The sequence below is a fragment of the Petaurus breviceps genome, unplaced genomic scaffold (assembly GCF_028583685.1).
Source record: "Petaurus breviceps papuanus isolate PSGF00001 unplaced genomic scaffold, PetGlider_PUasm1.0 76, whole genome shotgun sequence".
Lineage (NCBI taxonomy): Eukaryota > Metazoa > Chordata > Mammalia > Diprotodontia > Petauridae > Petaurus > Petaurus breviceps.
Genome location: NW_027186473.1, coordinates 23,182,846 through 23,194,943, shown reverse-complemented (window position 1 = coordinate 23,194,943; position 12,098 = coordinate 23,182,846). Strand labels below are relative to the sequence as shown.

The 12,098-nt window shown below is 39.7% G+C and overlaps 1 pseudogene; it reads right to left on the bottom strand.

Annotated features, from left to right (window-relative positions):
• Positions 1 to 6,722: 6,722 nt before the first annotated feature.
• LOC138174871 (threonine--tRNA ligase, mitochondrial-like) overlaps positions 6,723 to 12,098 on the bottom strand; it is an 89,954-nt pseudogene continuing 84,578 nt past the window's right edge.

Sequence of the window (12,098 nt, the reverse complement as noted above, 5' to 3'; positions counted from 1 at the left end):
TGTTGAAAAGTGAAATAAATAAATTTTTTTTAGATTGTATAAAGGGATAAGGGATCATTTCTACATCTATCCCAAAAAATTCCCCAATGGGGAATATGCTGCCTCCTGTCTTAGCAGATTCCCTCTCTTTGGAAGATTTCAAGCAAAATCTGGATAATTACATGCTGAGCCATTAAAATTTTCAGCTCTCAATTTAGAACTATGCCCAAAGGCTATAAAAATGTGCATACCCTTTGACCCAACAATGCCACTTCTAGGGCTGTATCTCAAAGAGATCATTAAAATGGGGAAAGGATCCATATGTACAAAAAAAATATTTATAGCAGCTCTTTTTGTGGTGATAAAGAATTGGAAATCAAGGGGATGCCCTTCAATTGGGGAATAATGGCTAAACAAGTTGTAGTATATGAATTTAATGGAATACTATTGTGCTATAAGAAATGACGAACTAACCTGGAAAGTCTTACATAATTGCGTGCTGTGTGAGGGGATCAGAACCAGAAGAACATTGTACACAATTAGAGACACATCGTATCTGTGATGACTAACTTTGATAAATGGGGCTCCTCTCTCCAATACAACATTTTAAGACAACTCCAAAGGAATCATGATGGAAAAGATTATCCACATCCAGAGAAAGAATTAGAGTCTGATGCAGATTGAAGTAAACTACTTGCTCTATCGCTCTTTTGTTTTGTTTTGTTTCTCCTTATTCATTGTTCATTACATTGGTTAAAATTGTTCTTTAAAATGAGATGAATATTTAATGTGAAAATATATGTAGAACATATGTTGGATTGCATGGTGCCATAGGGTGGGGGAGGGAGGAAGAAAATTTGGAACTCAAACATTTGTGGAACTGAATGTTGGAAACTAAAAGTATTGTTTTTTTTAGATCAGCTCTCAAATTCTATTCTTCTCTTCTTCAGATTCTAAACTTCAATAGATGTCAAGATTTCCCAGTGATAGAGAATTCACTCTTTTTGGAAGCACCCTGTACGATTGATCTTTATAGCCTTAATTGTATAAAGTTCTTCCATATTTTGATCTTTAATCTTCATCGCTTTTACTCTTTCAAATTTGGTCTTAATTCTTTTTTCAGAAGAAGCACAAAATAATTCTACTCACTCTTTCACATGACAATAAACCTCACAACCAAATGCAGAGCAAGAGAAACACATCCTTCTCGGATCATAATGAAATAAAAATTAAATTCAATAAAAGGCTCTGGAAAAATAGATCTAAAAGTAGTGGGAAAATATCTAATCCTGGAGAATAAGTTGGTCAAATAATATTAACAGTAATTTTATTAAAGAGAATAACAATAATAAGATGGAATACTGAAATTTATGGGATGAAGGCAAAGGAATATGAAAGGGAAAATTTATATCTTAACACACTTACATTAATAAAATAGAAAAAAAAAGAGCACATCAATGAATTGGGCATGCAACTAACAAAATAAAACTAGAAAAAGAATACATTAAAAATAATTAATTAAATACCAAATTGGAAATGCTCAAAAACAAAGCAGAGGTTAATAAAATTGAAAGTAAGAAAAACATCGAGCTAATAAATAAACCTAAGATTTAGTTTTGTGGGAAAAAAACAATAAAATAGATAAATCATTGAATACTTTAAGAAATGAAAAAAAAAGGGGGGGGGCAGAGTCAAGATGGCAGAGTAGAAGCAGGACCTCCCTGCTATTATGGCTTCCACCTTCCCCAATCCATGTAAAAAGGCGACTCTGAACAAACTTTGGAGATGCAGAAGCCACAAAATGACACAGAGAAGCTAACCTCCTGCTGAGGATAGCCCAGCAGGTGGGAAGGAATATGCCAGCACAGTGCTCTGGAAGCCCAGCCCAGCCCCAAGCCTTTTTTATGCAAAACCCTTACTGGGAAGATAAGCAGTTCAGTATAGATTGTACCAGTGTGGCTAATGCAAAACAATAACACAGTAGATATATTGTAAAAGACTGAATATATTTACCTTTCTTCTATTCCACCTCCCACTTGTTCTATTCTCTACTTTGATCCTGTCCCTTTTCAAAAGTGGGTGCTTCCCACTTCCCTCCCCCCAACCTGCCCTCCCTTCTATCATACCCCCTCTCATACCCTTCCCCCCCTACTCTCCTGGAGGATTAGATACCCCATTTACTGTGTATTTCATTCCATCCTCAAACTAAATTCAATGGGAATAAGGTTGGCTCATTCCCTTTTGCCTTCCTATTCTTCCCTTCCATTGTAACCATTTTCCTTTGCCTCTTCTATATGAGATAGTTTACCCCATTCTGTCTCTCCCCATCTCCTCTCATTATATTCCTCTCTCACCTCTTAATTTCACCTTTTAAGTATCATCCTTTCCTGTTAAATTGGTCCTTTGCCCTCTATCTATGTATACCTGTAAACATATATACACACATTCACATATGTATTCATATGCCAATATATCCTCATATATAGACATATATGTATATATGTGTGTGTGTGTGTTTATTCCCTTAAACAACTGAGGAAAGTTTCATAAGTTACAATTATTGTTTTTCCATGTAGGAATTTTAATAGTTCAACATTGATAAGTTCCTTATGATTTCTTTTCCCTGTTTACCTTCTCATGCTTCTCTTGCTTCTTGCATCTGAATGTCAAATTTTCTATTCAACTCTGATTTTTTCAGCAAGAATGCTTGAAAGTCCTGTATTCCACTGAATGACCATATTTCCCCCTAAAACATGATACTCAGTTTTGCTGGGTAGGTGACTCTTGGTTTTAATCCCAGCTCCTTTGACCTCTGAATATCATATTCCAAGCCTTCGATCCCTCAGTGTAGAAGCTGCCAGATCCTGGGTTATCCTGATTGTGTTTCCACAATATTCAAATTGTTTCTTCCTGGCTGCTTATAATATTCTCTCCTTAATCTGGGAATTCCAAAACCTCTCTATAAAATGTCTAGAAGTTTCCTTTTTGGGATCTTTTTCAGGCGGTGATCGGTGGATTCTTTCAATCTCTATTTTGCCCTCTGGTTCTAAAACATCAGGGCAGTTTTCTTTGAGAACTTCCTGGAGGATGATTTCTAGGTTCTTACTTTGATCATGGCTTTCAGATAGTCCAATAATTTTTAAATTATCTCTCCTGGATCTATTTTTCAGGTCAGTGGTTTTTCCCATGAAATATTTCAGATTGCCTTCCATTCTTTCATTTGTTTGGATCTGTTTAACAGTATCTTGATTTTTCATAAATTCATTACCTTCCATTTGCTCCAATCTAATTCTGAAGCAATGATTCTCCTCAGTGAGCTTTTAAAATTCTTTTTCCTTCTGGCAAGTTCAGCTTTTTAAGGCATTCTTCTCCTCAGTGCCTTTTTGAGCCTCTTTTTGCCATTTGAGTTAGTCTATTTTTTAAGGTATGATTTTCCTCAGTCAGGCTGTTGACTCTCATTTTGTAATTTTCTTGCATCATTCTCATCTCTCTTCCCAATTTTTCCTCCACTTCTCTTATCTGCTTCTTAAGGTCCTCTATGGCTTGTAACCAGCCCATATTTTCCTTTGAAGCTTTTGGTGCAGGAGTTCTGACTTCACTGTCTTCCTCCTGTTCCATGCTTTGCTCATTTTTGTCCCCAAAATAGGAGTGTAATGTTGGAATCTTCTGTCTGCTTTGTTTCCTTTGCCTGGTCATGTTGCCCTCAGTCACTTGACACCTGGGCTTTTTGCCACAGTAGGACTCTGCCACCATACAGAGGAGCTTTCATCCCAAAGGTTTACTTAGCTGCTAGAGGTATTAGATGGGTGCCCCCTCTGAGGTCTCCACATGCTCTGGCAAGCTGTACACACACCCCAGTACCTCCACCCTAGACTGCAATCCAGATCCAAGAAGGTTAAAGTAAGAGCGATTACCCCTCAAACTGGTGCTTGGTTCCCCTACACTCTGCAGACCAGGAGCTGAAGCTACCAGGTGGCATTGGCTGGCTGTGTGGGAGTCTCAGCGGCTTCTCACCCCAGGGGCAAAAGCCATGCACTCCCACTTGCTAGGTCTCAAAGTCCAGTCTGCACTGACCTCTCATTCTGTCCTTCACATCTATGTGTTGATAGATCTGGAAAAGGCCACAGCTGCTGCTGATCTGGAGTCTCTCTGGCCATGGGCTGGTCAGGCCCACTTTGGGGCTGAAGCCTGGGCTTGGCTCCCAGAGCACTGTGCTGGCTGATTCCTGCCAGCTTGCAGGGCTGTCCTCAGCAGGAGGTTAGATTCTCTGTGTCATTTTGTGGGTTCTGCATCTCCAAAGTTTGTTCAGAGTCCCCTTTTTACATGGATTGGGGAAGGTGCAAGCCAGAGCAGTGGGGAGGTCCTGCTTCTACTCTGCCCTCTTGAATCTCCCCCTTCCCCCCCCCCCCCATGCTCTATGGTGTATCTTTAATAAACTTTGCTTTACTTTGGCTGAGAGAAGACTTGAGTCAAATTTATTTGGCAGGACCCAGCATGTTGGTATTTTGGGGGTCTCAAGCATCCCTAAACCTCTGACCTCAACATTTTATGTTTCCCATACCTCTTCAAATAGACCTGTTTAAGTAGTGAATCAAGGGGTGGCCCCTAATAATAATAAGTGTTATTAATGTTATTAAAATAATAAATGAAAATTGAATGGGAAGACCCTTAGTGTTGAGGGCCAAAAGAGGAAAAATAATTATATTTATATTCACTCTGAGCCTGGAGGGCCTAAAAGGTAGCCATTAAGTGGTACTAGAGCAGAGACCTATTGTTGTTCAATCAATTAGAGTCTGTGTGAATTGAGTTTAAAGCATCTAGTCAACACACCCCCAAGAGAACAAAATAGTTTACATCTATTATAATTTACATTCCTTTGAGCAGAATACCCTTAGGTATGGGCATGATAGCTGTGTGGCCATGGTCCCTCTCTATGTGGTCTAAATAAAAGGATTGTATATGCTTACTTATCTCAGGAAATAGCTTATCCAGTTGAAGATCTTTTAGTGTATCATCTGAATGAGATTTTACTGCTGGATGTTCTTTTTATAACCATCCTCATTCAACCAACCAGTTCATATGTTCTATAGTACAGACCAAAAGAGGGATGCAAGCATTCCAAGGTATTTCTGCTAAGTGTAGCAATGTGTTTTCTGGCAAATGAGTTGCTACCACCACATCAAATCTACAGAAAAATGAAGGATCATTGTCTAGGAGTTTTTCTGGACTCTCTTCCAGAAAACTCCCAGAGACAATGCTATTTAATTCTTATAAGAGCTCCAAGGCAACTTGAGCTCAGTTCTTTCCAATATTGCTTCCGAAATTATTTTCAGTATCTTCTCCACTGACTTGATTTCCATTAACAATTGTAAATGGTCCAATACTTGGTAATATCAGATTTTTCAGAATTTCCAATTCTGTATTTATTAGGCAAACATCAGTAGATTCCAAAGATTCTTGTCCATGATCAACCCATAATCTCAGCTGCTGTTCATACTTCTGTTCCTTGGGCAGCTTTCCTGCCTCTGACTGTACCATATTTCCACCTGAGTTCCAGCCTCATGCCTTCAGCACCAGAAAAAAGCTTTGATAAAATAAAACTTTCATTTCTATTAAAAACTCTAGAAAATATAGGAATTAATGAAATTTTCCTAAAATAATGAATACTATCTACCTAAAACCATCCGTAAGGATGTTTTCATAATGTTGATAAGTTGATAGCAGATAAGTTAGGGTGAAACAAGGATGTCCATTATCACCACTGTTATTCAATAGTTTACTAGAAATGCAAGCTATAGCAGTAAGAGAAGAAAAAGAAATTTAAGATGTTAGGATAGATCAAGAGAAAAAAAACTATCACTCTTTGCAAATGATATGATGGTACACTTGAAATATCTTAGAAAAACAATGAAAATACTTGTTGAAATAAAAATTTCAGCAAAGTTGCAGAATATAAAATAAAAGCACATAAATTGTCAGCATTTGTTTATATTACCAGTAAAGTCCAAAAGGAAGAGATTGTTTTTCTTATCCAATTCTTATAGCTGTGTCTGATTCTTTATCACCAGATTTTGGGTTTTCCTGAGGGAAATACCTGAATGATTTGCCTTTTGTTTCTCCAGCTTATTTTCCAGGTAAAGAAATGAGGCAAAGATGATTAAATGATTTGTCCAGGGTTACACACCTGGAAAGTGTCTGAGTCCAGAATTGAATTCAGGAAAATGAGTCTTTCTGACTTCATGCCTGGAACTCTAGCTACTGCATCACTTACCTACCCCAGAAGGAGTAAATATAAATATAAAGAGAAATTCCATTTAAAATAACTGTAGACAATATTAAATGCTTGGTAGTTTACCTGACAAGACAAACCCAACAATTATTATTTATATTTATATATATATATATATGTATGTATGTGTGTGTGTGTGTGTGTGTGTGTGTGTGTGTGTGTGTGTATATTTGGAGATTCGAGTTTTTATTGCCATTCTTATGTCTTCCCCACTCTTCTCTTACTAGACCACAGGTTCCTCCTCTGAGGATGTTAAACCCAGGCTCTTGGTCTTCTCAGGAGAGAGAAGGGATGTTCTCAGTCCCTCTTCCCACCAGCTCTAGTAGAGTTCCAGGTAAACCTCCTAAAATTTTCTCCTGGGAGGGACGTCCCTGTTCCATTCTTCCTCCCAGTGCTCCTGAGGGAGGGCAGCAGCTCAGTCCTAAATCCCCTCTACTCGTACTCATGATATGGCTCAAAATATTTCTTCAGCATTGCAGACTCTGGCATCCTGCAGCTCTTGAAGCCACCCAACTACCTCTGTGACACCCCGCCCTCCAACCTGGCGACTGTCTCTAGTGCGAATGCTAACCATCCTCTGACTGCTCTCTGGCACCCACCACAAACTGGAAGTTATACTAGGAAATTTGGGCCCACCTCACTCTCTGGCTGAGGGTCAGGCTTGGGTCCTTACCTAAATCATCCACCAGGCAGGGCTCCCTGTACCTCCTGTGTATAACCCTCCTGATCAACTTCCACAGGGATGACCATAGCCTGGAGTGGAGAGAGCCACAGTGGCCATTTGCCTCTACAGTTCTCAGCCAGCACCCCCAACATTCTTTCCACTGAACCCAGCATTGTTCGGTGAATGAGGACTGGGTGCTCCAGGGCCCCTGCCTGCCCCACAAACTGGAGGCCAAATCACAAAGGTAGCTGGAAGTCAAGCTGTATTGTCCCACACTGATTGGGTCTTCCCAGGGCATCCTGGATATGAACGTAAATCCTGGGTCCATAAAAGGCACCATCTCCAGGGTTCAGCTCCCAAGGCTCCCCAAATTCATCTAGTGCTTGTTGAAGGATCTACTCAGCTTGTTCCCAAAGGTAGGACTCCCCTAGGAAAGAAGATGGCTTAGTTGATAGCACCAGATGAAAGGAGAAGCCAAGAACTGTGCAGACAGAGCGAAGGAAATCAAGGCATCCTTGGATCTCAGATTCTAGCTGATGTGCAGCACAGAAAATGTGAGCATCATCCTTCTGGAACCTTCAAAGTCGAGTCAGGCTCCCCAGACTCCCTGAGGCCTCAGTTTGGTGCAGGGCCCCAAAATCTGCCAGGCTCAGAGGCAGTTCCCGCCAGGACCAGGGGTGGTGTGCAAATATCAGGCAGTGTGCAGGGCAGTTCATGGGCTTCAAAGCCAGCATGCCTCCTGCCTGGTGAATGGAACAGTCACTCTGGCAATCAGCAGGCCTCCTGGGTTCTGGAGGCAGAAGAACAAACATGTCTTCGCTATCATGCTCCCAGTGTCCTGACTGCTCCCACAGTTTTGTAGAGAAGAGGGCAGGGGTCCTCACTTCTGAGAAGCCTCGATGGGCACACTCATCCCTTATGAAAGTCATTAGCACGTTGTATACTCTTGTGCCCTGTGGAAGGAAAAAGCAGCTTCCAGGGCTCAGCTCATAGAAGAAGAAAAGCTCCTGGTCTTTCCCAATGTGGTCCTTCGCTGCTGCCTCTTCCCTCTGCTTCTCCCAGGCTTTCAGTCCCTCAGTGCTGGGGAAGGAAATACAGTACACTCTTTGCAATGGCTCTTCTGTCCATGAAGACCCCACCCATTATGAAGATGAGTTCGTCAGGAGCTTTAGTACACCAATCTGTCCTGTGTGTTGGAGGTGTGGGCCCCTGCAAAGGTCAACAAACAAAACCCCCTGGTCACCCTAGAGCCATTAGTGAAGCCTCAGCTGATTGAAGAATGGGCCAGCTCAGTGAAGAAGCAGAAGGTGGAAGTGTATCTCCCAAGGTTCACCCTAGAGCAGGAGATTGACCTCAAAGATGTCCTGAAGACCCTGGGGATTTCTGAAGTTTTCAACAGAAATGCAAATTTAAGTGCTCTATCTGACAACAAGGAGATTTTCTTGGCTCAAGGCATCCACAAGTCCTTTATGGAGCTTAATGAGGAAGGCTTCAAAGTGGCCGCTGCCTCAGGAATGATTGCCATTAGTCACATGGCTGTACTCTATCCCCAAGTGATTGTCAACCATCCATTCTTTTTCCTTATCAGGAACAGGAAAACAGGTACCATCTTGTTCATGGGAAGAGTCATGCATCCAGAAACAATGAACACAAGTGGCCACGATTTTGAGGAGCTGTAAATATTTACCCTCACATCATGAAAGGAAACCTGTCACAAAGCACACCATGTTTGCAACTGGTATCTATTTAAGGTCTGTGTTCTCCAATGTATACTCAATGTATACTCTGAACCCATTCCAGGTCCATGCAGTCATTTGAATGTCCAGCTGGTCTAATCAAAAAATGCTTTTTGTATTATTTCCATCATGGTCCCCTTGCTGTCCTTGTGGTTACTGTGTTGGTATTGAAAATAAAACCCTCTATTGTACACATGAAAAAAAAAATATATATATATATAATCAATTATAGAATGTATATGTTCTATAGTTATAGAATGCTTTTATAGAACACACTCAAAGAATGTAGACATTTTTACAGAATCCTTTTCACACAATTAAAATCAGATCTAAACAAATGAAAACATGTTAATTGCTCATGGGTAGACTGAGTCAACATATTAACAATGAAATTTCTACCTAAATTAATTTAATTTTTCAGTGCCATACCAAACTACCAAAAAGATTACAAGGAAAGCAGAAAATGGGACAAGGGGGGAGGGAGATATTTGAGTAAAGTTTCTCTGATAATGGCCTTATTTCTCAAATATAGAGAACTTACTCAAATTTATGGTACTATAAGTTATCCCCTAATTGATAAATGATCAAAAGATATGAATAAGGGGCAGCTAGGTGGCACAGTGAGTAAGAGTGCCAGCCCCAGAGTTGGGAGGACCCAGGATCAGTTTGGGCCTCAGATACTTAACATCTACACAAAACAACTGGCTGTGTAACCTTGGGCAAGTTACTTAACCCCAATTGCTTACAAAAAAAAGATATGAATAAGCAATTTTCAGAAAGAAAAATCAAAGCTATCTATAGTTGTATAAAAATTCTCTAAATCACTATTGACTAGAGAAATGCATTTAAAACAACCATGAGGCACCATTTCACCCTATCAGATGGGGTAATATAACAGAAAAGAGAATTGTCATATTTTAGAAAGGATATGGGAAAATTAAGACACTAATCTGCTGCTGGTGGAGTTGTGGAATGTGAAGCTGGTGGAGTTGGTAGAGTTGTGAAGCAATCCTGCCAATCTGAAGAGAAATTGAAACTATGCCTAACGTGGTATAAATATGAATATGCCCTCTGACCAAGCAATACCACTACCAGGTCTGTATCCCAAAAAGATCAAAGAAAAGGAAAAGGACTTATATATACAAAAACATTCATATCAACTCTTTTGGTGGTGGCCAAGAATTGGATATTAAGAGGATACCCATTGATTGGGGAATGAATGAACAAATTGCAGAATATGATTGTGATGGAATACTATTGTGCTATAAAAAATGGCAAGCAGAATGCTTTCAGAAATAACTGGGAAGATTTAACATGAACTAAAGATGTAAGTGGAATTAGGAGAACTGTGTACATAGTGATAGCAATATTGTATGATGATCAGCTGTGAAAGACTTAGCTATCCTCAGCTATACAAAGATCCTAAATAATTCCAAGGGGCTAATGATGAAAAATGTTATCTTCCTCCCTGGGGAAGGGAAGGAGGGAAGAGGAAAAGACTGATGAATTCTTAGTGCAAATAGAATCATAATTTTCTCACTTTGCTTTTTTATTGCTTTTTTCTTCATTATGGCTTGCTTGGTAATATGTTTTCCATGACTGCAATGTATAATCTACATAAAAGAGCTTGCCTTATTGAGGAGGGTCATAGGGAGAGTAGGAAAGAATTTGGAACCCAAAAATTATAAAAATTGAACATTGAGAATTATTTTTACAGTAATCAAGAAATAAAGGAGAAAAATTAAAGAAAGTATTTGACACTGAGTGGAGAATGGAATAGGGTGAGAAGAGACTTAAAGCAAGGAGATATATCAGACACTATTATGATAGTCAACATATGAGATGATAAGCACCTCTATCAGATGATTGCAGTGTCAGAGTAGAAAAGAAAAGTTATAAAGAGATGTTATGGAGGGTGAATCCTATATGACTTGCATTTGGTTTGATATAGGAGCTAAGAGAGTGTGAAGAATCAAAAATGACACCTCAATTGTAATCATAGGTCACTGGGTGAATAGTGGTGCCATTGAGAATAGTAGGGGAGTTAGGAAGAGGTGAAAGTTTGTGTATGATGGAGTAGATAACAAAATTCAGTTTTTAATTTGTTGAATTTAAGATTACTTTGGGAAATCTAATTTGAAATTTCCAATAGGAAATTGGAGATGGAAGAATGGATGTTAATAGATAGGTTAGTCTTTAATAAAGAGCTGAAAATCATTGCATTTGCATAGATGATGAAAATTTTAAATTTTATTCACAGATGCTGATGAGATCACCAAGCAAAATGATATAGAAGAAGAACTGAGTTCCCAGGACAAAGCATAAAAGGACACTTATGATTAGTAGGCCCTGCCTAGATGAATATATAGCAAAGACGACTGAGAAAGAATATTAAAAAACAAAGGGAACCAATTGTCAAACAAACCACAAAGAAGATAGTATTGGGAAGAGGATAATTGACAGTGTCAAAATCTTCAATAAGATCAAGAAGGATGGGGATTTTTAAAAGCCCATTAGTTTTGACAATTTTTTAAAAAAGGCTCAGTATATTGGAGAGATATATTTCAGTAGAATGATGAGGTTGGAAGTCAGACAACTGGGGGTTAAGAAGAGAGTGAGAGGAAAGGAAGTGGAAGTAATGATTAAGATAATTTGCTCAGTGAATTTAACCAAGAAAGGGAAGAGAAATGTAGGATGATGGGTGCAGCAAGGGATACTTTTTCTGGGGGGGGGGGCGGGGAAGGGGTGATGAAAGGAGACATGGGCATGTTTGTAGCAGAGTAGCAGCTAAAAGAGAGAGAAATTAAAGATCAGACTAAATTTGTACACTGGTTAGTTTTGTTGAACTTAAAAAGAATCTTTTTTTAAAGCAATTGGGGTTAAGTACCTTGCTCAAGGTTACACAGCCAGGTGTTTCTGGGTGTGGTACTAAGTAGCTGAGCCTGGATTCGATCCCAGGTCATCCCAACTCTAGGGCCAGTACTCTTACTCACTGCGCCACCTGGCTGCCCCTAAGCAATTGGGGTTAAGTACCTTGCTCAAGGTTACACAGCCAGGTGTTTCTGGGTGTGGTACTAAGGTCATCCCAACTCTAGGTCCAGTGCTCTTACTCACTGCGCCACCTGGCTGCCCCTAAGCAATTGGGGTTAAGTAACTTGCTCCAGGTTACACAGCCAGGTGTTTCTGGGTGGGTGCTAAGTGAAAAAGAATCTTTCTTAAAGAGGATAATGTGCAGAGTGTGGGAAGATGAAGGTATATTGGGCCTGGCCTACCTGGTCTACAACCTTGATGATATCAGGGATGGGTGCAAAGATAGGAATGATGATTTGCTTTGTTCTCTGCAGTTCACTTATTCCAGGCTTCACAGGTAACATAGGGTTGTTGTAAGGGGATCTGGAAAAAAGAAATGAAGATAACATAAAAACAAAAA